Below are 26,886 nucleotides of genomic sequence, written 5' to 3'. Positions count from 1 at the left end.
TAATCTACTGGTTTTGCTTTTCCAGTTCCTTTCACAGAAGCATTAAAAATGCATGTTCTTCATGCTCCGTACGGAGTAATGACTCTCCTAACTTTCTGTCCTTTCCTTCATGTTCCCATGCTGTCATCCTTTTGCCAGAAATGCTTCCAAAGGGCTGTGGATTCCTCGGCCCCATGCCCTTTCAGGAAAACTCCTTTCTGTAGGATTTCTAATTCTAGGTCCCCTGCTTTCCTTCACGCCAGCACAGCACATTCAGGTAGGTAAGCAGTCCCCCTTTATGGTGATAAGATGTAGCTGAGAATGCACTCTAGGAAGTGGCAATTTGTAGAGCAAGCTGCAGGTCATATTCATGATTTTCAAGATTAGACTGCAGTACTCCCAGCCCACTCCCGCCGCAACCATTATTGAAAGAAAGATGAATGCAGCATGGAAAGCTGTACTGCCTAATCCTCCGATAGCTCAGTTGGGAGAGCGGAGGACTGTAGTGGAGAAACAGAAATCCTTAGGTCGCTGGTTCAAATCCGGCTCGGAGGAGTTTCCCCTTTTTTGTTTTCCATAGCTGCTTTCTCTCTTGTTAAAACATTATGTGCCCCTCTGATTGAGAAACATTTCCCTAGCTCCAAATAAATGCTAGGACAGAAGGGTAGACTTCTTCTGCTTTCCAATGAAATTGACCACATAGTCATTTCTGAGGGATGTTGGAAGAGAAATAAACAAGGACCTGCAGATCAGAATTCATTCCAAAGCCTTGACTAAATATATGAAGGCACTTGGAAGACTTCCAGTTTCATTGTACCAAGGTAGATGTTTCGGCAGCCGAACCAGCTAAAACTCACCTACAATGAGTGGCCATGGATATGAAAGAGGGAATCTACAAAGACACCAACTCCTTAAAACTGAGCAAGATGCAATGTGGAGGAATAGTTTACAGATTTGGAGAAAATCTGAGATGTTTCTCTTGACAAAAGAAACACTGCAATGCCCTCTCTGAGGATCGAACTCAGGACCTTCAGATTATGAGACTGACGCGCTGCCTACTGCGCTAAGAAGGCTGCTTGAAACCGCTAACAAATGCGTCTACACACCATGAAGAGGGAAGGTAGCAAAAATGCTGTTCTCATGTTGGAATATCAATACACTTCGGTTGCCTCGCTGGATTAAAATCGTCTGCAGTTATAATGGTCAGAAGACTGCTCTTTCCCAGTGCTTAAACCCACACCCCATACATTTAGCCATGCAAAAGAAATCAGGGCATACCATTCACCTCTCTAAGAAAGATCGTGCCATTTTTTCCTCCACATAACTGAGAATGAAATGGACTAAAACCCAGAATTAACATGCCGCCCCTAGCCGTAGATGCATCTAGATCTCAACACTGTACATGCTAATGTAACATAGCTGTGTGTCCTGCAAAAAGAGCAGGGGTACCTTAAGTCATCTCACAAGATGTGGAAACAGCACTCAACCATATCCTTCTTTGATGTATCCTGAACCAGTTGCCTTGAATACTCTGGCTTTTTTCGATTGCATCTAGCTGTTGTGTGTGGGGAATTATTCATTCTAGAGTCAACCTTATTCCATAAAAAACGGTGCTAGAAAATCCAGCTGTAAATCATATGGAATTCCACACCTGACGCTTCCCATTCCAGTGTCATATGTGGTGAATGTACATTCAATAGAATTCCAGGTTTCCATGCGTGGAGCAAGGTCTCCCTCTACAGGATGTGGGGATGTAGCTCAGTGGTAGAGCGCATGCTTAGCATGTATGAGGCCCCGGGTTCAATCCCCGGCATCTCCAGCTTTTCGCCATGCTAATCTTGCCTTTTGACAGATAGCTAGGCTGGCATCATGAGTAAGGAAGTGAGATGTCATGCAGCTGGTGCCAGAACCCCACTTTCTTCGCCTTGCAAAACCTTTTGAAATGGGGCTATCTCATTTCCCGTGTTTATAGAAAAAAATAATCTTGCTTCCATAAGAAACCAAAGTGGTGATTTATCTTGGCATTCTTAGTATAGAAAACGGGCACAGCTGTCTTGGTCATTTATTTGAATTCTTCCTCTAAACCAGAGACTCTTACCAGAAGGTTTAAGAAAAACAGAATGTTTTCTTCATCCTAATCCCTTCTGAATGGTCCATTAATCTACTGGTTTTGCTTTTCCAGTTCCTTTCACAGAAGCATTAAAAATGCATGTTCTTCATGCTCCGTACGGAGTAATGACTCTCCTAACTTTCTGTCCTTTCCTTCATGTTCCCATGCTGTCATCCTTTTGCCAGAAATGCTTCCAAAGGGCTGTGGATTCCTCGGCCCCATGCCCTTTCAGGAAAACTCCTTTCTGTAGGATTTCTAATTCTAGGTCCCCTGCTTTCCTTCACGCCAGCACAGCACATTCAGGTAGGTAAGCAGTCCCCCTTTATGGTGATAAGATGTAGCTGAGAATGCACTCTAGGAAGTGGCAATTTGTAGAGCAAGCTGCAGGTCATATTCATGATTTTCAAGATTAGACTGCAGTACTCCCAGCCCACTCCCGCCGCAACCATTATTGAAAGAAAGATGAATGCAGCATGGAAAGCTGTACTGCCTAATCCTCCGATAGCTCAGTTGGGAGAGCGGAGGACTGTAGTGGAGAAACAGAAATCCTTAGGTCGCTGGTTCAAATCCGGCTCGGAGGAGTTTCCCCTTTTTTGTTTTCCATAGCTGCTTTCTCTCTTGTTAAAACATTATGTGCCCCTCTGATTGAGAAACATTTCCCTAGCTCCAAATAAATGCTAGGACAGAAGGGTAGACTTCTTCTGCTTTCCAATGAAATTGACCACATAGTCATTTCTGAGGGATGTTGGAAGAGAAATAAACAAGGACCTGCAGATCAGAATTCATTCCAAAGCCTTGACTAAATATATGAAGGCACTTGGAAGACTTCCAGTTTCATTGTACCAAGGTAGATGTTTCGGCAGCCGAACCAGCTAAAACTCACCTACAATGAGTGGCCATGGATATCAAAGAGGGAATCTACAAAGACACCAACTCCTTAAAACTGAGCAAGATGCAATGTGGAGGAATAGTTTACAGATTTGGAGAAAATCTGAGATGTTTCTCTTGACTAAAGAAACACTGCAATGCCCTCTCTGAGGATCGAACTCAGGACCTTCAGATTATGAGACTGACGCGCTGCCTACTGCGCTAAGAAGGCTGCTTGAAACCGCTAACAAATGCGTCTACACACCATGAAGAGGGAAGGTAGCAAAAATGCTGTTCTCATGTTGGAATATCAATACACTTCGGTTGCCTCGCTGGATTAAAATCGTCTGCAGTTATAATGGTCAGAAGACTGCTCTTTCCCAGTGCTTAAACCCACACCCCATACATTTAGCCATGCAAAAGAAATCAGGGCATACCATTCACCTCTCTAAGAAAGATCGTGCCATTTTTTCCTCCACATAACTGAGAATGAAATGGACTAAAACCCAGAATTAACATGCCGCCCCTAGCCGTAGATGCATCTAGATCTCAACACTGTACATGCTAATGTAACATAGCTGTGTGTCCTGCAAAAAGAGCAGGGGTACCTTAAGTCATCTCACAAGATGTGGAAACAGCACTCAACCATATCCTTCTTTGATGTATCCTGAACCAGTTGCCTTGAATACTCTGGCTTTTTTCGATTGCATCTAGCTGTTGTGTGTGGGGAATTATTCATTCTAGAGTCAACCTTATTCCATAAAAAACGGTGCTAGAAAATCCAGCTGTAAATCATATGGAATTCCACACCTGACGCTTCCCATTCCAGTGTCATATGTGGTGAATGTACATTCAATAGAATTCCAGGTTTCCATGCGTGGAGCAAGGTCTCCCTCTACAGGATGTGGGGATGTAGCTCAGTGGTAGAGCGCATGCTTAGCATGTATGAGGCCCCGGGTTCAATCCCCGGCATCTCCAGCTTTTCGCCATGCTAATCTTGCCTTTTGACAGATAGCTAGGCTGGCATCATGAGTAAGGAAGTGAGATGTCATGCAGCTGGTGCCAGAACCCCACTTTCTTCGCCTTGCAAAACCTTTTGAAATGGGGCTATCTCATTTCCCGTGTTTATAGAAAAAAATAATCTTGCTTCCATAAGAAACCAAAGTGGTGATTTATCTTGGCATTCTTAGTATAGAAAACGGGCACAGCTGTCTTGGTCATTTATTTGAATTCTTCCTCTAAACCAGAGACTCTTACCAGAAGGTTTAAGAAAAACAGAATGTTTTCTTCATCCTAATCCCTTCTGAATGGTCCATTAATCTACTGGTTTTGCTTTTCCAGTTCCTTTCACAGAAGCATTAAAAATGCATGTTCTTCATGCTCCGTACGGAGTAATGACTCTCCTAACTTTCTGTCCTTTCCTTCATGTTCCCATGCTGTCATCCTTTTGCCAGAAATGCTTCCAAAGGGCTGTGGATTCCTCGGCCCCATGCCCTTTCAGGAAAACTCCTTTCTGTAGGATTTCTAATTCTAGGTCCCCTGCTTTCCTTCACGCCAGCACAGCACATTCAGGTAGGTAAGCAGTCCCCCTTTATGGTGATAAGATGTAGCTGAGAATGCACTCTAGGAAGTGGCAATTTGTAGAGCAAGCTGCAGGTCATATTCATGATTTTCAAGATTAGACTGCAGTACTCCCAGCCCACTCCCGCCGCAACCATTATTGAAAGAAAGATGAATGCAGCATGGAAAGCTGTACTGCCTAATCCTCCGATAGCTCAGTTGGGAGAGCGGAGGACTGTAGTGGAGAAACAGAAATCCTTAGGTCGCTGGTTCAAATCCGGCTCGGAGGAGTTTCCCCTTTTTTGTTTTCCATAGCTGCTTTCTCTCTTGTTAAAACATTATGTGCCCCTCTGATTGAGAAACATTTCCCTAGCTCCAAATAAATGCTAGGACAGAAGGGTAGACTTCTTCTGCTTTCCAATGAAATTGACCACATAGTCATTTCTGAGGGATGTTGGAAGAGAAATAAACAAGGACCTGCAGATCAGAATTCATTCCAAAGCCTTGACTAAATATATGAAGGCACTTGGAAGACTTCCAGTTTCATTGTACCAAGGTAGATGTTTCGGCAGCCGAACCAGCTAAAACTCACCTACAATGAGTGGCCATGGATATGAAAGAGGGAATCTACAAAGACACCAACTCCTTAAAACTGAGCAAGATGCAATGTGGAGGAATAGTTTACAGATTTGGAGAAAATCTGAGATGTTTCTCTTGACAAAAGAAACACTGCAATGCCCTCTCTGAGGATCGAACTCAGGACCTTCAGATTATGAGACTGACGCGCTGCCTACTGCGCTAAGAAGGCTGCTTGAAACCGCTAACAAATGCGTCTACACACCATGAAGAGGGAAGGTAGCAAAAATGCTGTTCTCATGTTGGAATATCAATACACTTCGGTTGCCTCGCTGGATTAAAATCGTCTGCAGTTATAATGGTCAGAAGACTGCTCTTTCCCAGTGCTTAAACCCACACCCCATACATTTAGCCATGCAAAAGAAATCAGGGCATACCATTCACCTCTCTAAGAAAGATCGTGCCATTTTTTCCTCCACATAACTGAGAATGAAATGGACTAAAACCCAGAATTAACATGCCGCCCCTAGCCGTAGATGCATCTAGATCTCAACACTGTACATGCTAATGTAACATAGCTGTGTGTCCTGCAAAAAGAGCAGGGGTACCTTAAGTCATCTCACAAGATGTGGAAACAGCACTCAACCATATCCTTCTTTGATGTATCCTGAACCAGTTGCCTTGAATACTCTGGCTTTTTTCGATTGCATCTAGCTGTTGTGTGTGGGGAATTATTCATTCTAGAGTCAACCTTATTCCATAAAAAACGGTGCTAGAAAATCCAGCTGTAAATCATATGGAATTCCACACCTGACGCTTCCCATTCCAGTGTCATATGTGGTGAATGTACATTCAATAGAATTCCAGGTTTCCATGCGTGGAGCAAGGTCTCCCTCTACAGGATGTGGGGATGTAGCTCAGTGGTAGAGCGCATGCTTAGCATGTATGAGGCCCCGGGTTCAATCCCCGGCATCTCCAGCTTTTCGCCATGCTAATCTTGCCTTTTGACAGATAGCTAGGCTGGCATCATGAGTAAGGAAGTGAGATGTCATGCAGCTGGTGCCAGAACCCCACTTTCTTCGCCTTGCAAAACCTTTTGAAATGGGGCTATCTCATTTCCCGTGTTTATAGAAAAAAATAATCTTGCTTCCATAAGAAACCAAAGTGGTGATTTATCTTGGCATTCTTAGTATAGAAAACGGGCACAGCTGTCTTGGTCATTTATTTGAATTCTTCCTCTAAACCAGAGACTCTTACCAGAAGGTTTAAGAAAAACAGAATGTTTTCTTCATCCTAATCCCTTCTGAATGGTCCATTAATCTACTGGTTTTGCTTTTCCAGTTCCTTTCACAGAAGCATTAAAAATGCATGTTCTTCATGCTCCGTACGGAGTAATGACTCTCCTAACTTTCTGTCCTTTCCTTCATGTTCCCATGCTGTCATCCTTTTGCCAGAAATGCTTCCAAAGGGCTGTGGATTCCTCGGCCCCATGCCCTTTCAGGAAAACTCCTTTCTGTAGGATTTCTAATTCTAGGTCCCCTGCTTTCCTTCACGCCAGCACAGCACATTCAGGTAGGTAAGCAGTCCCCCTTTATGGTGATAAGATGTAGCTGAGAATGCACTCTAGGAAGTGGCAATTTGTAGAGCAAGCTGCAGGTCATATTCATGATTTTCAAGATTAGACTGCAGTACTCCCAGCCCACTCCCGCCGCAACCATTATTGAAAGAAAGATGAATGCAGCATGGAAAGCTGTACTGCCTAATCCTCCGATAGCTCAGTTGGGAGAGCGGAGGACTGTAGTGGAGAAACAGAAATCCTTAGGTCGCTGGTTCAAATCCGGCTCGGAGGAGTTTCCCCTTTTTTGTTTTCCATAGCTGCTTTCTCTCTTGTTAAAACATTATGTGCCCCTCTGATTGAGAAACATTTCCCTAGCTCCAAATAAATGCTAGGACAGAAGGGTAGACTTCTTCTGCTTTCCAATGAAATTGACCACATAGTCATTTCTGAGGGATGTTGGAAGAGAAATAAACAAGGACCTGCAGATCAGAATTCATTCCAAAGCCTTGACTAAATATATGAAGGCACTTGGAAGACTTCCAGTTTCATTGTACCAAGGTAGATGTTTCGGCAGCCGAACCAGCTAAAACTCACCTACAATGAGTGGCCATGGATATCAAAGAGGGAATCTACAAAGACACCAACTCCTTAAAACTGAGCAAGATGCAATGTGGAGGAATAGTTTACAGATTTGGAGAAAATCTGAGATGTTTCTCTTGACTAAAGAAACACTGCAATGCCCTCTCTGAGGATCGAACTCAGGACCTTCAGATTATGAGACTGACGCGCTGCCTACTGCGCTAAGAAGGCTGCTTGAAACCGCTAACAAATGCGTCTACACACCATGAAGAGGGAAGGTAGCAAAAATGCTGTTCTCATGTTGGAATATCAATACACTTCGGTTGCCTCGCTGGATTAAAATCGTCTGCAGTTATAATGGTCAGAAGACTGCTCTTTCCCAGTGCTTAAACCCACACCCCATACATTTAGCCATGCAAAAGAAATCAGGGCATACCATTCACCTCTCTAAGAAAGATCGTGCCATTTTTTCCTCCACATAACTGAGAATGAAATGGACTAAAACCCAGAATTAACATGCCGCCCCTAGCCGTAGATGCATCTAGATCTCAACACTGTACATGCTAATGTAACATAGCTGTGTGTCCTGCAAAAAGAGCAGGGGTACCTTAAGTCATCTCACAAGATGTGGAAACAGCACTCAACCATATCCTTCTTTGATGTATCCTGAACCAGTTGCCTTGAATACTCTGGCTTTTTTCGATTGCATCTAGCTGTTGTGTGTGGGGAATTATTCATTCTAGAGTCAACCTTATTCCATAAAAAACGGTGCTAGAAAATCCAGCTGTAAATCATATGGAATTCCACACCTGACGCTTCCCATTCCAGTGTCATATGTGGTGAATGTACATTCAATAGAATTCCAGGTTTCCATGCGTGGAGCAAGGTCTCCCTCTACAGGATGTGGGGATGTAGCTCAGTGGTAGAGCGCATGCTTAGCATGTATGAGGCCCCGGGTTCAATCCCCGGCATCTCCAGCTTTTCGCCATGCTAATCTTGCCTTTTGACAGATAGCTAGGCTGGCATCATGAGTAAGGAAGTGAGATGTCATGCAGCTGGTGCCAGAACCCCACTTTCTTCGCCTTGCAAAACCTTTTGAAATGGGGCTATCTCATTTCCCGTGTTTATAGAAAAAAATAATCTTGCTTCCATAAGAAACCAAAGTGGTGATTTATCTTGGCATTCTTAGTATAGAAAACGGGCACAGCTGTCTTGGTCATTTATTTGAATTCTTCCTCTAAACCAGAGACTCTTACCAGAAGGTTTAAGAAAAACAGAATGTTTTCTTCATCCTAATCCCTTCTGAATGGTCCATTAATCTACTGGTTTTGCTTTTCCAGTTCCTTTCACAGAAGCATTAAAAATGCATGTTCTTCATGCTCCGTACGGAGTAATGACTCTCCTAACTTTCTGTCCTTTCCTTCATGTTCCCATGCTGTCATCCTTTTGCCAGAAATGCTTCCAAAGGGCTGTGGATTCCTCGGCCCCATGCCCTTTCAGGAAAACTCCTTTCTGTAGGATTTCTAATTCTAGGTCCCCTGCTTTCCTTCACGCCAGCACAGCACATTCAGGTAGGTAAGCAGTCCCCCTTTATGGTGATAAGATGTAGCTGAGAATGCACTCTAGGAAGTGGCAATTTGTAGAGCAAGCTGCAGGTCATATTCATGATTTTCAAGATTAGACTGCAGTACTCCCACCCCACTCCCGCCGCAACCATTATTGAAAGAAAGATGAATGCAGCATGGAAAGCTGTACTGCCTAATCCTCCGATAGCTCAGTTGGGAGAGCGGAGGACTGTAGTGGAGAAACAGAAATCCTTAGGTCGCTGGTTCAAATCCGGCTCGGAGGAGTTTCCCCTTTTTTGTTTTCCATAGCTGCTTTCTCTCTTGTTAAAACATTATGTGCCCCTCTGATTGAGAAACATTTCCCTAGCTCCAAATAAATGCTAGGACAGAAGGGTAGACTTCTTCTGCTTTCCAATGAAATTGACCACATAGTCATTTCTGAGGGATGTTGGAAGAGAAATAAACAAGGACCTGCAGATCAGAATTCATTCCAAAGCCTTGACTAAATATATGAAGGCACTTGGAAGACTTCCAGTTTCATTGTACCAAGGTAGATGTTTCGGCAGCCGAACCAGCTAAAACTCACCTACAATGAGTGGCCATGGATATGAAAGAGGGAATCTACAAAGACACCAACTCCTTAAAACTGAGCAAGATGCAATGTGGAGGAATAGTTTACAGATTTGGAGAAAATCTGAGATGTTTCTCTTGACAAAAGAAACACTGCAATGCCCTCTCTGAGGATCGAACTCAGGACCTTCAGATTATGAGACTGACGCGCTGCCTACTGCGCTAAGAAGGCTGCTTGAAACCGCTAACAAATGCGTCTACACACCATGAAGAGGGAAGGTAGCAAAAATGCTGTTCTCATGTTGGAATATCAATACACTTCGGTTGCCTCGCTGGATTAAAATCGTCTGCAGTTATAATGGTCAGAAGACTGCTCTTTCCCAGTGCTTAAACCCACACCCCATACATTTAGCCATGCAAAAGAAATCAGGGCATACCATTCACCTCTCTAAGAAAGATCGTGCCATTTTTTCCTCCACATAACTGAGAATGAAATGGACTAAAACCCAGAATTAACATGCCGCCCCTAGCCGTAGATGCATCTAGATCTCAACACTGTACATGCTAATGTAACATAGCTGTGTGTCCTGCAAAAAGAGCAGGGGTACCTTAAGTCATCTCACAAGATGTGGAAACAGCACTCAACCATATCCTTCTTTGATGTATCCTGAACCAGTTGCCTTGAATACTCTGGCTTTTTTCGATTGCATCTAGCTGTTGTGTGTGGGGAATTATTCATTCTAGAGTCAACCTTATTCCATAAAAAACGGTGCTAGAAAATCCAGCTGTAAATCATATGGAATTCCACACCTGACGCTTCCCATTCCAGTGTCATATGTGGTGAATGTACATTCAATAGAATTCCAGGTTTCCATGCGTGGAGCAAGGTCTCCCTCTACAGGATGTGGGGATGTAGCTCAGTGGTAGAGCGCATGCTTAGCATGTATGAGGCCCCGGGTTCAATCCCCGGCATCTCCAGCTTTTCGCCATGCTAATCTTGCCTTTTGACAGATAGCTAGGCTGGCATCATGAGTAAGGAAGTGAGATGTCATGCAGCTGGTGCCAGAACCCCACTTTCTTCGCCTTGCAAAACCTTTTGAAATGGGGCTATCTCATTTCCCGTGTTTATAGAAAAAAATAATCTTGCTTCCATAAGAAACCAAAGTGGTGATTTATCTTGGCATTCTTAGTATAGAAAACGGGCACAGCTGTCTTGGTCATTTATTTGAATTCTTCCTCTAAACCAGAGACTCTTACCAGAAGGTTTAAGAAAAACAGAATGTTTTCTTCATCCTAATCCCTTCTGAATGGTCCATTAATCTACTGGTTTTGCTTTTCCAGTTCCTTTCACAGAAGCATTAAAAATGCATGTTCTTCATGCTCCGTACGGAGTAATGACTCTCCTAACTTTCTGTCCTTTCCTTCATGTTCCCATGCTGTCATCCTTTTGCCAGAAATGCTTCCAAAGGGCTGTGGATTCCTCGGCCCCATGCCCTTTCAGGAAAACTCCTTTCTGTAGGATTTCTAATTCTAGGTCCCCTGCTTTCCTTCACGCCAGCACAGCACATTCAGGTAGGTAAGCAGTCCCCCTTTATGGTGATAAGATGTAGCTGAGAATGCACTCTAGGAAGTGGCAATTTGTAGAGCAAGCTGCAGGTCATATTCATGATTTTCAAGATTAGACTGCAGTACTCCCAGCCCACTCCCGCCGCAACCATTATTGAAAGAAAGATGAATGCAGCATGGAAAGCTGTACTGCCTAATCCTCCGATAGCTCAGTTGGGAGAGCGGAGGACTGTAGTGGAGAAACAGAAATCCTTAGGTCGCTGGTTCAAATCCGGCTCGGAGGAGTTTCCCCTTTTTTGTTTTCCATAGCTGCTTTCTCTCTTGTTAAAACATTATGTGCCCCTCTGATTGAGAAACATTTCCCTAGCTCCAAATAAATGCTAGGACAGAAGGGTAGACTTCTTCTGCTTTCCAATGAAATTGACCACATAGTCATTTCTGAGGGATGTTGGAAGAGAAATAAACAAGGACCTGCAGATCAGAATTCATTCCAAAGCCTTGACTAAATATATGAAGGCACTTGGAAGACTTCCAGTTTCATTGTACCAAGGTAGATGTTTCGGCAGCCGAACCAGCTAAAACTCACCTACAATGAGTGGCCATGGATATGAAAGAGGGAATCTACAAAGACACCAACTCCTTAAAACTGAGCAAGATGCAATGTGGAGGAATAGTTTACAGATTTGGAGAAAATCTGAGATGTTTCTCTTGACAAAAGAAACACTGCAATGCCCTCTCTGAGGATGGAACTCAGGACCTTCAGATTATGAGACTGACGCGCTGCCTACTGCGCTAAGAAGGCTGCTTGAAACCGCTAACAAATGCGTCTACACACCATGAAGAGGGAAGGTAGCAAAAATGCTGTTCTCATGTTGGAATATCAATACACTGCGGTTGCCTCGCTGGATTAAAATCGTCTGCAGTTATAATGGTCAGAAGACTGCTCTTTCCCAGTGCTTAAACCCACACCCCATACATTTAGCCATGCAAAAGAAATCAGGGCATACCATTCACCTCTCTAAGAAAGATCGTGCCATTTTTTCCTCCACATAACTGAGAATGAAATGGACTAAAACCCAGAATTAACATGCCGCCCCTAGCCGTAGATGCATCTAGATCTCAACACTGTACATGCTAATGTAACATAGCTGTGTGTCCTGCAAAAAGAGCAGGGGTACCTTAAGTCATCTCACAAGATGTGGAAACAGCACTCAACCATATCCTTCTTTGATGTATCCTGAACCAGTTGCCTTGAATACTCTGGCTTTTTTCGATTGCATCTAGCTGTTGTGTGTGGGGAATTATTCATTCTAGAGTCAACCTTATTCCATAAAAAACGGTGCTAGAAAATCCAGCTGTAAATCATATGGAATTCCACACCTGACGCTTCCCATTCCAGTGTCATATGTGGTGAATGTACATTCAATAGAATTCCAGGTTTCCATGCGTGGAGCAAGGTCTCCCTCTACAGGATGTGGGGATGTAGCTCAGTGGTAGAGCGCATGCTTAGCATGTATGAGGCCCCGGGTTCAATCCCCGGCATCTCCAGCTTTTCGCCATGCTAATCTTGCCTTTTGACAGATAGCTAGGCTGGCATCATGAGTAAGGAAGTGAGATGTCATGCAGCTGGTGCCAGAACCCCACTTTCTTCGCCTTGCAAAACCTTTTGAAATGGGGCTATCTCATTTCCCGTGTTTATAGAAAAAAATAATCTTGCTTCCATAAGAAACCAAAGTGGTGATTTATCTTGGCATTCTTAGTATAGAAAACGGGCACAGCTGTCTTGGTCATTTATTTGAATTCTTCCTCTAAACCAGAGACTCTTACCAGAAGGTTTAAGAAAAACAGAATGTTTTCTTCATCCTAATCCCTTCTGAATGGTCCATTAATCTACTGGTTTTGCTTTTCCAGTTCCTTTCACAGAAGCATTAAAAATGCATGTTCTTCATGCTCCGTACGGAGTAATGACTCTCCTAACTTTCTGTCCTTTCCTTCATGTTCCCATGCTGTCATCCTTTTGCCAGAAATGCTTCCAAAGGGCTGTGGATTCCTCGGCCCCATGCCCTTTCAGGAAAACTCCTTTCTGTAGGATTTCTAATTCTAGGTCCCCTGCTTTCCTTCACGCCAGCACAGCACATTCAGGTAGGTAAGCAGTCCCCCTTTATGGTGATAAGATGTAGCTGAGAATGCACTCTAGGAAGTGGCAATTTGTAGAGCAAGCTGCAGGTCATATTCATGATTTTCAAGATTAGACTGCAGTACTCCCAGCCCACTCCCGCCGCAACCATTATTGAAAGAAAGATGAATGCAGCATGGAAAGCTGTACTGCCTAATCCTCCGATAGCTCAGTTGGGAGAGCGGAGGACTGTAGTGGAGAAACAGAAATCCTTAGGTCGCTGGTTCAAATCCGGCTCGGAGGAGTTTCCCCTTTTTTGTTTTCCATAGCTGCTTTCTCTCTTGTTAAAACATTATGTGCCCCTCTGATTGAGAAACATTTCCCTAGCTCCAAATAAATGCTAGGACAGAAGGGTAGACTTCTTCTGCTTTCCAATGAAATTGACCACATAGTCATTTCTGAGGGATGTTGGAAGAGAAATAAACAAGGACCTGCAGATCAGAATTCATTCCAAAGCCTTGACTAAATATATGAAGGCACTTGGAAGACTTCCAGTTTCATTGTACCAAGGTAGATGTTTCGGCAGCCGAACCAGCTAAAACTCACCTACAATGAGTGGCCATGGATATGAAAGAGGGAATCTACAAAGACACCAACTCCTTAAAACTGAGCAAGATGCAATGTGGAGGAATAGTTTACAGATTTGGAGAAAATCTGAGATGTTTCTCTTGACAAAAGAAACACTGCAATGCCCTCTCTGAGGATCGAACTCAGGACCTTCAGATTATGAGACTGACGCGCTGCCTACTGCGCTAAGAAGGCTGCTTGAAACCGCTAACAAATGCGTCTACACACCATGAAGAGGGAAGGTAGCAAAAATGCTGTTCTCATGTTGGAATATCAATACACTTCGGTTGCCTCGCTGGATTAAAATCGTCTGCAGTTATAATGGTCAGAAGACTGCTCTTTCCCAGTGCTTAAACCCACACCCCATACATTTAGCCATGCAAAAGAAATCAGGGCATACCATTCACCTCTCTAAGAAAGATCGTGCCATTTTTTCCTCCACATAACTGAGAATGAAATGGACTAAAACCCAGAATTAACATGCCGCCCCTAGCCGTAGATGCATCTAGATCTCAACACTGTACATGCTAATGTAACATAGCTGTGTGTCCTGCAAAAAGAGCAGGGGTACCTTAAGTCATCTCACAAGATGTGGAAACAGCACTCAACCATATCCTTCTTTGATGTATCCTGAACCAGTTGCCTTGAATACTCTGGCTTTTTTCGATTGCATCTAGCTGTTGTGTGTGGGGAATTATTCATTCTAGAGTCAACCTTATTCCATAAAAAACGGTGCTAGAAAATCCAGCTGTAAATCATATGGAATTCCACACCTGACGCTTCCCATTCCAGTGTCATATGTGGTGAATGTACATTCAATAGAATTCCAGGTTTCCATGCGTGGAGCAAGGTCTCCCTCTACAGGATGTGGGGATGTAGCTCAGTGGTAGAGCGCATGCTTAGCATGTATGAGGCCCCGGGTTCAATCCCCGGCATCTCCAGCTTTTCGCCATGCTAATCTTGCCTTTTGACAGATAGCTAGGCTGGCATCATGAGTAAGGAAGTGAGATGTCATGCAGCTGGTGCCAGAACCCCACTTTCTTCGCCTTGCAAAACCTTTTGAAATGGGGCTATCTCATTTCCCGTGTTTATAGAAAAAAATAATCTTGCTTCCATAAGAAACCAAAGTGGTGATTTATCTTGGCATTCTTAGTATAGAAAACGGGCACAGCTGTCTTGGTCATTTATTTGAATTCTTCCTCTAAACCAGAGACTCTTACCAGAAGGTTTAAGAAAAACAGAATGTTTTCTTCATCCTAATCCCTTCTGAATGGTCCATTAATCTACTGGTTTTGCTTTTCCAGTTCCTTTCACAGAAGCATTAAAAATGCATGTTCTTCATGCTCCGTACGGAGTAATGACTCTCCTAACTTTCTGTCCTTTCCTTCATGTTCCCATGCTGTCATCCTTTTGCCAGAAATGCTTCCAAAGGGCTGTGGATTCCTCGGCCCCATGCCCTTTCAGGAAAACTCCTTTCTGTAGGATTTCTAATTCTAGGTCCCCTGCTTTCCTTCACGCCAGCACAGCACATTCAGGTAGGTAAGCAGTCCCCCTTTATGGTGATAAGATGTAGCTGAGAATGCACTCTAGGAAGTGGCAATTTGTAGAGCAAGCTGCAGGTCATATTCATGATTTTCAAGATTAGACTGCAGTACTCCCAGCCCACTCCCGCCGCAACCATTATTGAAAGAAAGATGAATGCAGCATGGAAAGCTGTACTGCCTAATCCTCCGATAGCTCAGTTGGGAGAGCGGAGGACTGTAGTGGAGAAACAGAAATCCTTAGGTCGCTGGTTCAAATCCGGCTCGGAGGAGTTTCCCCTTTTTTGTTTTCCATAGCTGCTTTCTCTCTTGTTAAAACATTATGTGCCCCTCTGATTGAGAAACATTTCCCTAGCTCCAAATAAATGCTAGGACAGAAGGGTAGACTTCTTCTGCTTTCCAATGAAATTGACCACATAGTCATTTCTGAGGGATGTTGGAAGAGAAATAAACAAGGACCTGCAGATCAGAATTCATTCCAAAGCCTTGACTAAATATATGAAGGCACTTGGAAGACTTCCAGTTTCATTGTACCAAGGTAGATGTTTCGGCAGCCGAACCAGCTAAAACTCACCTACAATGAGTGGCCATGGATATGAAAGAGGGAATCTACAAAGACACCAACTCCTTAAAACTGAGCAAGATGCAATGTGGAGGAATAGTTTACAGATTTGGAGAAAATCTGAGATGTTTCTCTTGACAAAAGAAACACTGCAATGCCCTCTCTGAGGATCGAACTCAGGACCTTCAGATTATGAGACTGACGCGCTGCCTACTGCGCTAAGAAGGCTGCTTGAAACCGCTAACAAATGCGTCTACACACCATGAAGAGGGAAGGTAGCAAAAATGCTGTTCTCATGTTGGAATATCAATACACTTCGGTTGCCTCGCTGGATTAAAATCGTCTGCAGTTATAATGGTCAGAAGACTGCTCTTTCCCAGTGCTTAAACCCACACCCCATACATTTAGCCATGCAAAAGAAATCAGGGCATACCATTCACCTCTCTAAGAAAGATCGTGCCATTTTTTCCTCCACATAACTGAGAATGAAATGGACTAAAACCCAGAATTAACATGCCGCCCCTAGCCGTAGATGCATCTAGATCTCAACACTGTACATGCTAATGTAACATAGCTGTGTGTCCTGCAAAAAGAGCAGGGGTACCTTAAGTCATCTCACAAGATGTGGAAACAGCACTCAACCATATCCTTCTTTGATGTATCCTGAACCAGTTGCCTTGAATACTCTGGCTTTTTTCGATTGCATCTAGCTGTTGTGTGTGGGGAATTATTCATTCTAGAGTCAACCTTATTCCATAAAAAACGGTGCTAGAAAATCCAGCTGTAAATCATATGGAATTCCACACCTGACGCTTCCCATTCCAGTGTCATATGTGGTGAATGTACATTCAATAGAATTCCTGGTTTCCATGCGTGGAGCAAGGTCTCCCTCTACAGGATGTGGGGATGTAGCTCAGTGGTAGAGCGCATGCTTAGCATGTATGAGGCCCCGGGTTCAATCCCCGGCATCTCCAGCTTTTCGCCATGCTAATCTTGCCTTTTGACAGATAGCTAGGCTGGCATCATGAGTAAGGAAGTGAGATGTCATGCAGCTGGTGCCAGAACCCCACTTTCTTCGCCTTGCAAAACCTTTTGAAATGGGGCTATCTCATTTCCCGTGTTTATAGAAAAAAATAATCTTGCTTCCATAAGAAACCAAAGTGGTGATTTATCTTGGCATTCTTAGTATAGAAAACGGGCACAGCTGTCTTGGTCATTTATTTGAATTCTTCCTCTAAACCAGAGACTCTTACCAGAAGGTTTAAGAAAAACAGAATGTTTTCTTCATCCTAATCCCTTCTGAATGGTCCATTAATCTACTGGTTTTGCTTTTCCAGTTCCTTTCACAGAAGCATTAAAAATGCATGTTCTTCATGCTCCGTACGGAGTAATGACTCTCCTAACTTTCTGTCCTTTCCTTCATGTTCCCATGCTGTCATCCTTTTGCCAGAAATGCTTCCAAAGGGCTGTGGATTCCTCGGCCCCATGCCCTTTCAGGAAAACTCCTTTCTGTAGGATTTCTAATTCTAGGTCCCCTGCTTTCCTTCACGCCAGCACAGCACATTCAGGTAGGTAAGCAGTCCCCCTTTATGGTGATAAGATGTAGCTGAGAATGCACTCTAGGAAGTGGCAATTTGTAGAGCAAGCTGCAGGTCATATTCATGATTTTCAAGATTAGACTGCAGTACTCCCACCCCACTCCCGCCGCAACCATTATTGAAAGAAAGATGAATGCAGCATGGAAAGCTGTACTGCCTAATCCTCCGATAGCTCAGTTGGGAGAGCGGAGGACTGTAGTGGAGAAACAGAAATCCTTAGGTCGCTGGTTCAAATCCGGCTCGGAGGAGTTTCCCCTTTTTTGTTTTCCATAGCTGCTTTCTCTCTTGTTAAAACATTATGTGCCCCTCTGATTGAGAAACATTTCCCTAGCTCCAAATAAATGCTAGGAGAGAAGGGTAGACTTCTTCTGCTTTCCAATGAAATTGACCACATAGTCATTTCTGAGGGATGTTGGAAGAGAAATAAACAAGGACCTGCAGATCAGAATTCATTCCAAAGCCTTGACTAAATATATGAAGGCACTTGGAAGACTTCCAGTTTCATTGTACCAAGGTAGATGTTTCGGCAGCCGAACCAGCTAAAACTCACCTACAATGAGTGGCCATGGATATGAAAGAGGGAATCTACAAAGACACCAACTCCTTAAAACTGAGCAAGATGCAATGTGGAGGAATAGTTTACAGATTTGGAGAAAATCTGAGATGTTTCTCTTGACAAAAGAAACACTGCAATGCCCTCTCTGAGGATCGAACTCAGGACCTTCAGATTATGAGACTGACGCGCTGCCTACTGCGCTAAGAAGGCTGCTTGAAACCGCTAACAAATGCGTCTACACACCATGAAGAGGGAAGGTAGCAAAAATGCTGTTCTCATGTTGGAATATCAATACACTTCGGTTGCCTCGCTGGATTAAAATCGTCTGCAGTTATAATGGTCAGAAGACTGCTCTTTCCCAGTGCTTAAACCCACACCCCATACATTTAGCCATGCAAAAGAAATCAGGGCATACCATTCACCTCTCTAAGAAAGATCGTGCCATTTTTTCCTCCACATAACTGAGAATGAAATGGACTAAAACCCAGAATTAACATGCCGCCCCTAGCCGTAGATGCATCTAGATCTCAACACTGTACATGCTAATGTAACATAGCTGTGTGTCCTGCAAAAAGAGCAGGGGTACCTTAAGTCATCTCACAAGATGTGGAAACAGCACTCAACCATATCCTTCTTTGATGTATCCTGAACCAGTTGCCTTGAATACTCTGGCTTTTTTCGATTGCATCTAGCTGTTGTGTGTGGGGAATTATTCATTCTAGAGTCAACCTTATTCCATAAAAAACGGTGCTAGAAAATCCAGCTGTAAATCATATGGAATTCCACACCTGACGCTTCCCATTCCAGTGTCATATGTGGTGAATGTACATTCAATAGAATTCCAGGTTTCCATGCGTGGAGCAAGGTCTCCCTCTACAGGATGTGGGGATGTAGCTCAGTGGTAGAGCGCATGCTTAGCATGTATGAGGCCCCGGGTTCAATCCCCGGCATCTCCAGCTTTTCGCCATGCTAATCTTGCCTTTTGACAGATAGCTAGGCTGGCATCATGAGTAAGGAAGTGAGATGTCATGCAGCTGGTGCCAGAACCCCACTTTCTTCGCCTTGCAAAACCTTTTGAAATGGGGCTATCTCATTTCCCGTGTTTATAGAAAAAAATAATCTTGCTTCCATAAGAAACCAAAGTGGTGATTTATCTTGGCATTCTTAGTATAGAAAACGGGCACAGCTGTCTTGGTCATTTATTTGAATTCTTCCTCTAAACCAGAGACTCTTACCAGAAGGTTTAAGAAAAACAGAATGTTTTCTTCATCCTAATCCCTTCTGAATGGTCCATTAATCTACTGGTTTTGCTTTTCCAGTTCCTTTCACAGAAGCATTAAAAATGCATGTTCTTCATGCTCCGTACGGAGTAATGACTCTCCTAACTTTCTGTCCTTTCCTTCATGTTCCCATGCTGTCATCCTTTTGCCAGAAATGCTTCCAAAGGGCTGTGGATTCCTCGGCCCCATGCCCTTTCAGGAAAACTCCTTTCTGTAGGATTTCTAATTCTAGGTCCCCTGCTTTCCTTCACGCCAGCACAGCACATTCAGGTAGGTAAGCAGTCCCCCTTTATGGTGATAAGATGTAGCTGAGAATGCACTCTAGGAAGTGGCAATTTGTAGAGCAAGCTGCAGGTCATATTCATGATTTTCAAGATTAGACTGCAGTACTCCCAGCCCACTCCCGCCGCAACCATTATTGAAAGAAAGATGAATGCAGCATGGAAAGCTGTACTGCCTAATCCTCCGATAGCTCAGTTGGGAGAGCGGAGGACTGTAGTGGAGAAACAGAAATCCTTAGGTCGCTGGTTCAAATCCGGCTCGGAGGAGTTTCCCCTTTTTTGTTTTCCATAGCTGCTTTCTCTCTTGTTAAAACATTATGTGCCCCTCTGATTGAGAAACATTTCCCTAGCTCCAAATAAATGCTAGGACAGAAGGGTAGACTTCTTCTGCTTTCCAATGAAATTGACCACATAGTCATTTCTGAGGGATGTTGGAAGAGAAATAAACAAGGACCTGCAGATCAGAATTCATTCCAAAGCCTTGACTAAATATATGAAGGCACTTGGAAGACTTCCAGTTTCATTGTACCAAGGTAGATGTTTCGGCAGCCGAACCAGCTAAAACTCACCTACAATGAGTGGCCATGGATATGAAAGAGGGAATCTACAAAGACACCAACTCCTTAAAACTGAGCAAGATGCAATGTGGAGGAATAGTTTACAGATTTGGAGAAAATCTGAGATGTTTCTCTTGACAAAAGAAACACTGCAATGCCCTCTCTGAGGATCGAACTCAGGACCTTCAGATTATGAGACTGACGCGCTGCCTACTGCGCTAAGAAGGCTGCTTGAAACCGCTAACAAATGCGTCTACACACCATGAAGAGGGAAGGTAGCAAAAATGCTGTTCTCATGTTGGAATATCAATACACTTCGGTTGCCTCGCTGGATTAAAATCGTCTGCAGTTATAATGGTCAGAAGACTGCTCTTTCCCAGTGCTTAAACCCACACCCCATACATTTAGCCATGCAAAAGAAATCAGGGCATACCATTCACCTCTCTAAGAAAGATCGTGCCATTTTTTCCTCCACATAACTGAGAATGAAATGGACTAAAACCCAGAATTAACATGCCGCCCCTAGCCGTAGATGCATCTAGATCTCAACACTGTACATGCTAATGTAACATAGCTGTGTGTCCTGCAAAAAGAGCAGGGGTACCTTAAGTCATCTCACAAGATGTGGAAACAGCACTCAACCATATCCTTCTTTGATGTATCCTGAACCAGTTGCCTTGAATACTCTGGCTTTTTTCGATTGCATCTAGCTGTTGTGTGTGGGGAATTATTCATTCTAGAGTCAACCTTATTCCATAAAAAACGGTGCTAGAAAATCCAGCTGTAAATCATATGGAATTCCACACCTGACGCTTCCCATTCCAGTGTCATATGTGGTGAATGTACATTCAATAGAATTCCAGGTTTCCATGCGTGGAGCAAGGTCTCCCTCTACAGGATGTGGGGATGTAGCTCAGTGGTAGAGCGCATGCTTAGCATGTATGAGGCCCCGGGTTCAATCCCCGGCATCTCCAGCTTTTCGCCATGCTAATCTTGCCTTTTGACAGATAGCTAGGCTGGCATCATGAGTAAGGAAGTGAGATGTCATGCAGCTGGTGCCAGAACCCCACTTTCTTCGCCTTGCAAAACCTTTTGAAATGGGGCTATCTCATTTCCCGTGTTTATAGAAAAAAATAATCTTGCTTCCATAAGAAACCAAAGTGGTGATTTATCTTGGCATTCTTAGTATAGAAAACGGGCACAGCTGTCTTGGTCATTTATTTGAATTCTTCCTCTAAACCAGAGACTCTTACCAGAAGGTTTAAGAAAAACAGAATGTTTTCTTCATCCTAATCCCTTCTGAATGGTCCATTAATCTACTGGTTTTGCTTTTCCAGTTCCTTTCACAGAAGCATTAAAAATGCATGTTCTTCATGCTCCGTACGGAGTAATGACTCTCCTAACTTTCTGTCCTTTCCTTCATGTTCCCATGCTGTCATCCTTTTGCCAGAAATGCTTCCAAAGGGCTGTGGATTCCTCGGCCCCATGCCCTTTCAGGAAAACTCCTTTCTGTAGGATTTCTAATTCTAGGTCCCCTGCTTTCCTTCACGCCAGCACAGCACATTCAGGTAGGTAAGCAGTCCCCCTTTATGGTGATAAGATGTAGCTGAGAATGCACTCTAGGAAGTGGCAATTTGTAGAGCAAGCTGCAGGTCATATTCATGATTTTCAAGATTAGACTGCAGTACTCCCAGCCCACTCCCGCCGCAACCATTATTGAAAGAAAGATGAATGCAGCATGGAAAGCTGTACTGCCTAATCCTCCGATAGCTCAGTTGGGAGAGCGGAGGACTGTAGTGGAGAAACAGAAATCCTTAGGTCGCTGGTTCAAATCCGGCTCGGAGGAGTTTCCCCTTTTTTGTTTTCCATAGCTGCTTTCTCTCTTGTTAAAACATTATGTGCCCCTCTGATTGAGAAACATTTCCCTAGCTCCAAATAAATGCTAGGACAGAAGGGTAGACTTCTTCTGCTTTCCAATGAAATTGACCACATAGTCATTTCTGAGGGATGTTGGAAGAGAAATAAACAAGGACCTGCAGATCAGAATTCATTCCAAAGCCTTGACTAAATATATGAAGGCACTTGGAAGACTTCCAGTTTCATTGTACCAAGGTAGATGTTTCGGCAGCCGAACCAGCTAAAACTCACCTACAATGAGTGGCCATGGATATGAAAGAGGGAATCTACAAAGACACCAACTCCTTAAAACTGAGCAAGATGCAATGTGGAGGAATAGTTTACAGATTTGGAGAAAATCTGAGATGTTTCTCTTGACAAAAGAAACACTGCAATGCCCTCTCTGAGGATCGAACTCAGGACCTTCAGATTATGAGACTGACGCGCTGCCTACTGCGCTAAGAAGGCTGCTTGAAACCGCTAACAAATGCGTCTACACACCATGAAGAGGGAAGGTAGCAAAAATGCTGTTCTCATGTTGGAATATCAATACACTTCGGTTGCCTCGCTGGATTAAAATCGTCTGCAGTTATAATGGTCAGAAGACTGCTCTTTCCCAGTGCTTAAACCCACACCCCATACATTTAGCCATGCAAAAGAAATCAGGGCATACCATTCACCTCTCTAAGAAAGATCGTGCCATTTTTTCCTCCACATAACTGAGAATGAAATGGACTAAAACCCAGAATTAACATGCCGCCCCTAGCCGTAGATGCATCTAGATCTCAACACTGTACATGCTAATGTAACATAGCTGTGTGTCCTGCAAAAAGAGCAGGGGTACCTTAAGTCATCTCACAAGATGTGGAAACAGCACTCAACCATATCCTTCTTTGATGTATCCTGAACCAGTTGCCTTGAATACTCTGGCTTTTTTCGATTGCATCTAGCTGTTGTGTGTGGGGAATTATTCATTCTAGAGTCAACCTTATTCCATAAAAAACGGTGCTAGAAAATCCAGCTGTAAATCATATGGAATTCCACACCTGACGCTTCCCATTCCAGTGTCATATGTGGTGAATGTACATTCAATAGAATTCCAGGTTTCCATGCGTGGAGCAAGGTCTCCCTCTACAGGATGTGGGGATGTAGCTCAGTGGTAGAGCGCATGCTTAGCATGTATGAGGCCCCGGGTTCAATCCCCGGCATCTCCAGCTTTTCGCCATGCTAATCTTGCCTTTTGACAGATAGCTAGGCTGGCATCATGAGTAAGGAAGTGAGATGTCATGCAGCTGGTGCCAGAACCCCACTTTCTTCGCCTTGCAAAACCTTTTGAAATGGGGCTATCTCATTTCCCGTGTTTATAGAAAAAAATAATCTTGCTTCCATAAGAAACCAAAGTGGTGATTTATCTTGGCATTCTTAGTATAGAAAACGGGCACAGCTGTCTTGGTCATTTATTTGAATTCTTCCTCTAAACCAGAGACTCTTACCAGAAGGTTTAAGAAAAACAGAATGTTTTCTTCATCCTAATCCCTTCTGAATGGTCCATTAATCTACTGGTTTTGCTTTTCCAGTTCCTTTCACAGAAGCATTAAAAATGCATGTTCTTCATGCTCCGTACGGAGTAATGACTCTCCTAACTTTCTGTCCTTTCCTTCATGTTCCCATGCTGTCATCCTTTTGCCAGAAATGCTTCCAAAGGGCTGTGGATTCCTCGGCCCCATGCCCTTTCAGGAAAACTCCTTTCTGTAGGATTTCTAATTCTAGGTCCCCTGCTTTCCTTCACGCCAGCACAGCACATTCAGGTAGGTAAGCAGTCCCCCTTTATGGTGATAAGATGTAGCTGAGAATGCACTCTAGGAAGTGGCAATTTGTAGAGCAAGCTGCAGGTCATATTCATGATTTTCAAGATTAGACTGCAGTACTCCCAGCCCACTCCCGCCGCAACCATTATTGAAAGAAAGATGAATGCAGCATGGAAAGCTGTACTGCCTAATCCTCCGATAGCTCAGTTGGGAGAGCGGAGGACTGTAGTGGAGAAACAGAAATCCTTAGGTCGCTGGTTCAAATCCGGCTCGGAGGAGTTTCCCCTTTTTTGTTTTCCATAGCTGCTTTCTCTCTTGTTAAAACATTATGTGCCCCTCTGATTGAGAAACATTTCCCTAGCTCCAAATAAATGCTAGGACAGAAGGGTAGACTTCTTCTGCTTTCCAATGAAATTGACCACATAGTCATTTCTGAGGGATGTTGGAAGAGAAATAAACAAGGACCTGCAGATCAGAATTCATTCCAAAGCCTTGACTAAATATATGAAGGCACTTGGAAGACTTCCAGTTTCATTGTACCAAGGTAGATGTTTCGGCAGCCGAACCAGCTAAAACTCACCTACAATGAGTGGCCATGGATATGAAAGAGGGAATCTACAAAGACACCAACTCCTTAAAACTGAGCAAGATGCAATGTGGAGGAATAGTTTACAGATTTGGAGAAAATCTGAGATGTTTCTCTTGACAAAAGAAACACTGCAATGCCCTCTCTGAGGATCGAACTCAGGACCTTCAGATTATGAGACTGACGCGCTGCCTACTGCGCTAAGAAGGCTGCTTGAAACCGCTAACAAATGCGTCTACACACCATGAAGAGGGAAGGTAGCAAAAATGCTGTTCTCATGTTGGAATATCAATACACTTCGGTTGCCTCGCTGGATTAAAATCGTCTGCAGTTATAATGGTCAGAAGACTGCTCTTTCCCAGTGCTTAAACCCACACCCCATACATTTAGCCATGCAAAAGAAATCAGGGCATACCATTCACCTCTCTAAGAAAGATCGTGCCATTTTTTCCTCCACATAACTGAGAATGAAATGGACTAAAACCCAGAATTAACATGCCGCCCCTAGCCGTAGATGCATCTAGATCTCAACACTGTACATGCTAATGTAACATAGCTGTGTGTCCTGCAAAAAGAGCAGGGGTACCTTAAGTCATCTCACAAGATGTGGAAACAGCACTCAACCATATCCTTCTTTGATGTATCCTGAACCAGTTGCCTTGAATACTCTGGCTTTTTTCGATTGCATCTAGCTGTTGTGTGTGGGGAATTATTCATTCTAGAGTCAACCTTATTCCATAAAAAACGGTGCTAGAAAATCCAGCTGTAAATCATATGGAATTCCACACCTGACGCTTCCCATTCCAGTGTCATATGTGGTGAATGTACATTCAATAGAATTCCAGGTTTCCATGCGTGGAGCAAGGTCTCCCTCTACAGGATGTGGGGATGTAGCTCAGTGGTAGAGCGCATGCTTAGCATGTATGAGGCCCCGGGTTCAATCCCCGGCATCTCCAGCTTTTCGCCATGCTAATCTTGCCTTTTGACAGATAGCTAGGCTGGCATCATGAGTAAGGAAGTGAGATGTCATGCAGCTGGTGCCAGAACCCCACTTTCTTCGCCTTGCAAAACCTTTTGAAATGGGGCTATCTCATTTCCCGTGTTTATAGAAAAAAATAATCTTGCTTCCATAAGAAACCAAAGTGGTGATTTATCTTGGCATTCTTAGTATAGAAAACGGGCACAGCTGTCTTGGTCATTTATTTGAATTCTTCCTCTAAACCAGAGACTCTTACCAGAAGGTTTAAGAAAAACAGAATGTTTTCTTCATCCTAATCCCTTCTGAATGGTCCATTAATCTACTGGTTTTGCTTTTCCAGTTCCTTTCACAGAAGCATTAAAAATGCATGTTCTTCATGCTCCGTACGGAGTAATGACTCTCCTAACTTTCTGTCCTTTCCTTCATGTTCCCATGCTGTCATCCTTTTGCCAGAAATGCTTCCAAAGGGCTGTGGATTCCTCGGCCCCATGCCCTTTCAGGAAAACTCCTTTCTGTAGGATTTCTAATTCTAGGTCCCCTGCTTTCCTTCACGCCAGCACAGCACATTCAGGTAGGTAAGCAGTCCCCCTTTATGGTGATAAGATGTAGCTGAGAATGCACTCTAGGAAGTGGCAATTTGTAGAGCAAGCTGCAGGTCATATTCATGATTTTCAAGATTAGACTGCAGTACTCCCAGCCCACTCCCGCCGCAACCATTATTGAAAGAAAGATGAATGCAGCATGGAAAGCTGTACTGCCTAATCCTCCGATAGCTCAGTTGGGAGAGCGGAGGACTGTAGTGGAGAAACAGAAATCCTTAGGTCGCTGGTTCAAATCCGGCTCGGAGGAGTTTCCCCTTTTTTGTTTTCCATAGCTGCTTTCTCTCTTGTTAAAACATTATGTGCCCCTCTGATTGAGAAACATTTCCCTAGCTCCAAATAAATGCTAGGACAGAAGGGTAGACTTCTTCTGCTTTCCAATGAAATTGACCACATAGTCATTTCTGAGGGATGTTGGAAGAGAAATAAACAAGGACCTGCAGATCAGAATTCATTCCAAAGCCTTGACTAAATATATGAAGGCACTTGGAAGACTTCCAGTTTCATTGTACCAAGGTAGATGTTTCGGCAGCCGAACCAGCTAAAACTCACCTACAATGAGTGGCCATGGATATGAAAGAGGGAATCTACAAAGACACCAACTCCTTAAAACTGAGCAAGATGCAATGTGGAGGAATAGTTTACAGATTTGGAGAAAATCTGAGATGTTTCTCTTGACAAAAGAAACACTGCAATGCCCTCTCTGAGGATCGAACTCAGGACCTTCAGATTATGAGACTGACGCGCTGCCTACTGCGCTAAGAAGGCTGCTTGAAACCGCTAACAAATGCGTCTACACACCATGAAGAGGGAAGGTAGCAAAAATGCTGTTCTCATGTTGGAATATCAATACACTTCGGTTGCCTCGCTGGATTAAAATCGTCTGCAGTTATAATGGTCAGAAGACTGCTCTTTCCCAGTGCTTAAACCCACACCCCATACATTTAGCCATGCAAAAGAAATCAGGGCA

General features: G+C 43.6%; 38 non-coding genes across 38 annotated transcripts; 25 read left to right on the top strand and 13 right to left on the bottom strand.

The window, feature by feature from the left end:
* The first annotated feature begins 448 nt into the window (after positions 1–448).
* Positions 449–534, top strand: TRNAY-GUA (transfer RNA tyrosine (anticodon GUA)). Its single transcript is given in 2 exon segments — positions 449–485; positions 499–534. It is a non-coding gene; the product is annotated as a tRNA-Tyr (tRNA).
* A 445-nt stretch (positions 535–979) lies between these two features.
* Positions 980–1,052, bottom strand: TRNAM-CAU (transfer RNA methionine (anticodon CAU)). The gene has a single exon. It is a non-coding gene; the product is annotated as a tRNA-Met (tRNA).
* A 674-nt stretch (positions 1,053–1,726) lies between these two features.
* Positions 1,727–1,798, top strand: TRNAA-AGC (transfer RNA alanine (anticodon AGC)). The gene has a single exon. It is a non-coding gene; the product is annotated as a tRNA-Ala (tRNA).
* Positions 1,799–2,584: 786 nt separating this feature from the next.
* Positions 2,585–2,670, top strand: TRNAY-GUA (transfer RNA tyrosine (anticodon GUA)). Its single transcript is given in 2 exon segments — positions 2,585–2,621; positions 2,635–2,670. It is a non-coding gene; the product is annotated as a tRNA-Tyr (tRNA).
* Positions 2,671–3,115: 445 nt separating this feature from the next.
* TRNAM-CAU (transfer RNA methionine (anticodon CAU)) lies at positions 3,116–3,188 on the bottom strand. Its single transcript has one exon. It is a non-coding gene; the product is annotated as a tRNA-Met (tRNA).
* Positions 3,189–3,862: 674 nt separating this feature from the next.
* Positions 3,863–3,934, top strand: TRNAA-AGC (transfer RNA alanine (anticodon AGC)). Its single transcript has one exon. It is a non-coding gene; the product is annotated as a tRNA-Ala (tRNA).
* Positions 3,935–4,720: 786 nt separating this feature from the next.
* On the top strand, positions 4,721–4,806 carry TRNAY-GUA (transfer RNA tyrosine (anticodon GUA)). The gene is given in 2 exon segments: positions 4,721–4,757; positions 4,771–4,806. It is a non-coding gene; the product is annotated as a tRNA-Tyr (tRNA).
* Positions 4,807–5,251: 445 nt separating this feature from the next.
* On the bottom strand, positions 5,252–5,324 carry TRNAM-CAU (transfer RNA methionine (anticodon CAU)). The gene has a single exon. It is a non-coding gene; the product is annotated as a tRNA-Met (tRNA).
* Positions 5,325–5,998: 674 nt separating this feature from the next.
* On the top strand, positions 5,999–6,070 carry TRNAA-AGC (transfer RNA alanine (anticodon AGC)). The gene has a single exon. It is a non-coding gene; the product is annotated as a tRNA-Ala (tRNA).
* A 786-nt stretch (positions 6,071–6,856) lies between these two features.
* Positions 6,857–6,942, top strand: TRNAY-GUA (transfer RNA tyrosine (anticodon GUA)). Its single transcript is given in 2 exon segments — positions 6,857–6,893; positions 6,907–6,942. It is a non-coding gene; the product is annotated as a tRNA-Tyr (tRNA).
* A 445-nt stretch (positions 6,943–7,387) lies between these two features.
* On the bottom strand, positions 7,388–7,460 carry TRNAM-CAU (transfer RNA methionine (anticodon CAU)). Its single transcript has one exon. It is a non-coding gene; the product is annotated as a tRNA-Met (tRNA).
* Positions 7,461–8,134: 674 nt separating this feature from the next.
* On the top strand, positions 8,135–8,206 carry TRNAA-AGC (transfer RNA alanine (anticodon AGC)). Its single transcript has one exon. It is a non-coding gene; the product is annotated as a tRNA-Ala (tRNA).
* Positions 8,207–8,992: 786 nt separating this feature from the next.
* TRNAY-GUA (transfer RNA tyrosine (anticodon GUA)) lies at positions 8,993–9,078 on the top strand. The gene is given in 2 exon segments: positions 8,993–9,029; positions 9,043–9,078. It is a non-coding gene; the product is annotated as a tRNA-Tyr (tRNA).
* A 445-nt stretch (positions 9,079–9,523) lies between these two features.
* Positions 9,524–9,596, bottom strand: TRNAM-CAU (transfer RNA methionine (anticodon CAU)). Its single transcript has one exon. It is a non-coding gene; the product is annotated as a tRNA-Met (tRNA).
* Positions 9,597–10,270: 674 nt separating this feature from the next.
* Positions 10,271–10,342, top strand: TRNAA-AGC (transfer RNA alanine (anticodon AGC)). Its single transcript has one exon. It is a non-coding gene; the product is annotated as a tRNA-Ala (tRNA).
* A 786-nt stretch (positions 10,343–11,128) lies between these two features.
* TRNAY-GUA (transfer RNA tyrosine (anticodon GUA)) lies at positions 11,129–11,214 on the top strand. The gene is given in 2 exon segments: positions 11,129–11,165; positions 11,179–11,214. It is a non-coding gene; the product is annotated as a tRNA-Tyr (tRNA).
* Positions 11,215–11,659: 445 nt separating this feature from the next.
* On the bottom strand, positions 11,660–11,732 carry TRNAM-CAU (transfer RNA methionine (anticodon CAU)). The gene has a single exon. It is a non-coding gene; the product is annotated as a tRNA-Met (tRNA).
* A 674-nt stretch (positions 11,733–12,406) lies between these two features.
* On the top strand, positions 12,407–12,478 carry TRNAA-AGC (transfer RNA alanine (anticodon AGC)). The gene has a single exon. It is a non-coding gene; the product is annotated as a tRNA-Ala (tRNA).
* A 786-nt stretch (positions 12,479–13,264) lies between these two features.
* TRNAY-GUA (transfer RNA tyrosine (anticodon GUA)) lies at positions 13,265–13,350 on the top strand. The gene is given in 2 exon segments: positions 13,265–13,301; positions 13,315–13,350. It is a non-coding gene; the product is annotated as a tRNA-Tyr (tRNA).
* Positions 13,351–13,795: 445 nt separating this feature from the next.
* Positions 13,796–13,868, bottom strand: TRNAM-CAU (transfer RNA methionine (anticodon CAU)). The gene has a single exon. It is a non-coding gene; the product is annotated as a tRNA-Met (tRNA).
* Positions 13,869–14,542: 674 nt separating this feature from the next.
* Positions 14,543–14,614, top strand: TRNAA-AGC (transfer RNA alanine (anticodon AGC)). Its single transcript has one exon. It is a non-coding gene; the product is annotated as a tRNA-Ala (tRNA).
* A 786-nt stretch (positions 14,615–15,400) lies between these two features.
* Positions 15,401–15,486, top strand: TRNAY-GUA (transfer RNA tyrosine (anticodon GUA)). Its single transcript is given in 2 exon segments — positions 15,401–15,437; positions 15,451–15,486. It is a non-coding gene; the product is annotated as a tRNA-Tyr (tRNA).
* A 445-nt stretch (positions 15,487–15,931) lies between these two features.
* On the bottom strand, positions 15,932–16,004 carry TRNAM-CAU (transfer RNA methionine (anticodon CAU)). Its single transcript has one exon. It is a non-coding gene; the product is annotated as a tRNA-Met (tRNA).
* Positions 16,005–16,678: 674 nt separating this feature from the next.
* On the top strand, positions 16,679–16,750 carry TRNAA-AGC (transfer RNA alanine (anticodon AGC)). The gene has a single exon. It is a non-coding gene; the product is annotated as a tRNA-Ala (tRNA).
* A 786-nt stretch (positions 16,751–17,536) lies between these two features.
* TRNAY-GUA (transfer RNA tyrosine (anticodon GUA)) lies at positions 17,537–17,622 on the top strand. The gene is given in 2 exon segments: positions 17,537–17,573; positions 17,587–17,622. It is a non-coding gene; the product is annotated as a tRNA-Tyr (tRNA).
* A 445-nt stretch (positions 17,623–18,067) lies between these two features.
* TRNAM-CAU (transfer RNA methionine (anticodon CAU)) lies at positions 18,068–18,140 on the bottom strand. The gene has a single exon. It is a non-coding gene; the product is annotated as a tRNA-Met (tRNA).
* A 674-nt stretch (positions 18,141–18,814) lies between these two features.
* On the top strand, positions 18,815–18,886 carry TRNAA-AGC (transfer RNA alanine (anticodon AGC)). Its single transcript has one exon. It is a non-coding gene; the product is annotated as a tRNA-Ala (tRNA).
* Positions 18,887–19,672: 786 nt separating this feature from the next.
* Positions 19,673–19,758, top strand: TRNAY-GUA (transfer RNA tyrosine (anticodon GUA)). The gene is given in 2 exon segments: positions 19,673–19,709; positions 19,723–19,758. It is a non-coding gene; the product is annotated as a tRNA-Tyr (tRNA).
* A 445-nt stretch (positions 19,759–20,203) lies between these two features.
* Positions 20,204–20,276, bottom strand: TRNAM-CAU (transfer RNA methionine (anticodon CAU)). The gene has a single exon. It is a non-coding gene; the product is annotated as a tRNA-Met (tRNA).
* A 674-nt stretch (positions 20,277–20,950) lies between these two features.
* Positions 20,951–21,022, top strand: TRNAA-AGC (transfer RNA alanine (anticodon AGC)). The gene has a single exon. It is a non-coding gene; the product is annotated as a tRNA-Ala (tRNA).
* Positions 21,023–21,808: 786 nt separating this feature from the next.
* On the top strand, positions 21,809–21,894 carry TRNAY-GUA (transfer RNA tyrosine (anticodon GUA)). The gene is given in 2 exon segments: positions 21,809–21,845; positions 21,859–21,894. It is a non-coding gene; the product is annotated as a tRNA-Tyr (tRNA).
* A 445-nt stretch (positions 21,895–22,339) lies between these two features.
* Positions 22,340–22,412, bottom strand: TRNAM-CAU (transfer RNA methionine (anticodon CAU)). Its single transcript has one exon. It is a non-coding gene; the product is annotated as a tRNA-Met (tRNA).
* A 674-nt stretch (positions 22,413–23,086) lies between these two features.
* TRNAA-AGC (transfer RNA alanine (anticodon AGC)) lies at positions 23,087–23,158 on the top strand. Its single transcript has one exon. It is a non-coding gene; the product is annotated as a tRNA-Ala (tRNA).
* Positions 23,159–23,944: 786 nt separating this feature from the next.
* Positions 23,945–24,030, top strand: TRNAY-GUA (transfer RNA tyrosine (anticodon GUA)). The gene is given in 2 exon segments: positions 23,945–23,981; positions 23,995–24,030. It is a non-coding gene; the product is annotated as a tRNA-Tyr (tRNA).
* A 445-nt stretch (positions 24,031–24,475) lies between these two features.
* On the bottom strand, positions 24,476–24,548 carry TRNAM-CAU (transfer RNA methionine (anticodon CAU)). Its single transcript has one exon. It is a non-coding gene; the product is annotated as a tRNA-Met (tRNA).
* A 674-nt stretch (positions 24,549–25,222) lies between these two features.
* Positions 25,223–25,294, top strand: TRNAA-AGC (transfer RNA alanine (anticodon AGC)). Its single transcript has one exon. It is a non-coding gene; the product is annotated as a tRNA-Ala (tRNA).
* A 786-nt stretch (positions 25,295–26,080) lies between these two features.
* On the top strand, positions 26,081–26,166 carry TRNAY-GUA (transfer RNA tyrosine (anticodon GUA)). Its single transcript is given in 2 exon segments — positions 26,081–26,117; positions 26,131–26,166. It is a non-coding gene; the product is annotated as a tRNA-Tyr (tRNA).
* Positions 26,167–26,611: 445 nt separating this feature from the next.
* On the bottom strand, positions 26,612–26,684 carry TRNAM-CAU (transfer RNA methionine (anticodon CAU)). The gene has a single exon. It is a non-coding gene; the product is annotated as a tRNA-Met (tRNA).
* Between the last annotated feature and the right edge of the window lie 202 nt (positions 26,685–26,886).

Source organism: Pleurodeles waltl, unplaced genomic scaffold (assembly GCF_031143425.1).
Source record: "Pleurodeles waltl isolate 20211129_DDA unplaced genomic scaffold, aPleWal1.hap1.20221129 scaffold_107, whole genome shotgun sequence".
Lineage (NCBI taxonomy): Eukaryota > Metazoa > Chordata > Amphibia > Caudata > Salamandridae > Pleurodeles > Pleurodeles waltl.
Note: the sequence above shows the minus strand (reverse complement) of the source record. Positions and strands in the feature narration are given on the sequence as shown.